Source organism: Eimeria mitis, genomic scaffold, assembly GCF_000499745.2.
Source record: "Eimeria mitis Houghton genomic scaffold, Emh_scaff689, whole genome shotgun sequence".
Taxonomy (NCBI): Eukaryota; Apicomplexa; class Conoidasida; order Eucoccidiorida; family Eimeriidae; genus Eimeria; species Eimeria mitis.
In genome coordinates this window covers 4,660-5,042 of record NW_013574992.1, presented here as the reverse complement: position 1 = coordinate 5,042, position 383 = coordinate 4,660, and positions in this window count along the sequence as shown.

Below are 383 nucleotides of genomic sequence, written 5' to 3'. Positions count from 1 at the left end.
CCATGCAAGGCAGCAAACTCTTGGCCGCTCTCAGTAGCGGAGAAGACACACTCGCGTATCTGCAGCAGCAACAGCAGCAGCAGCAACAGCAGCAGCAGCAACAGCAGCAGCAGCAACAGCGATAAAGGAATGGGAAACCACCGCAGGTGTGCAGCAATTGATGCAGCAACAGCAGCAGCAGCAGCAAAATCAACAGCAACAGCAGCAGCAGCAGCAAGAGCATCATCAGCAGCAGCAGCAGCAGCAGCAAGAGCATCATCATCAGCAGCAGCAGCAGCAGCACCACCAGCACCACCACCATGATCATCACCATCATTATATTTACTATTTACACTTGTATATAATATATTTAAATAAATATAAACACAAATATATAAATATAA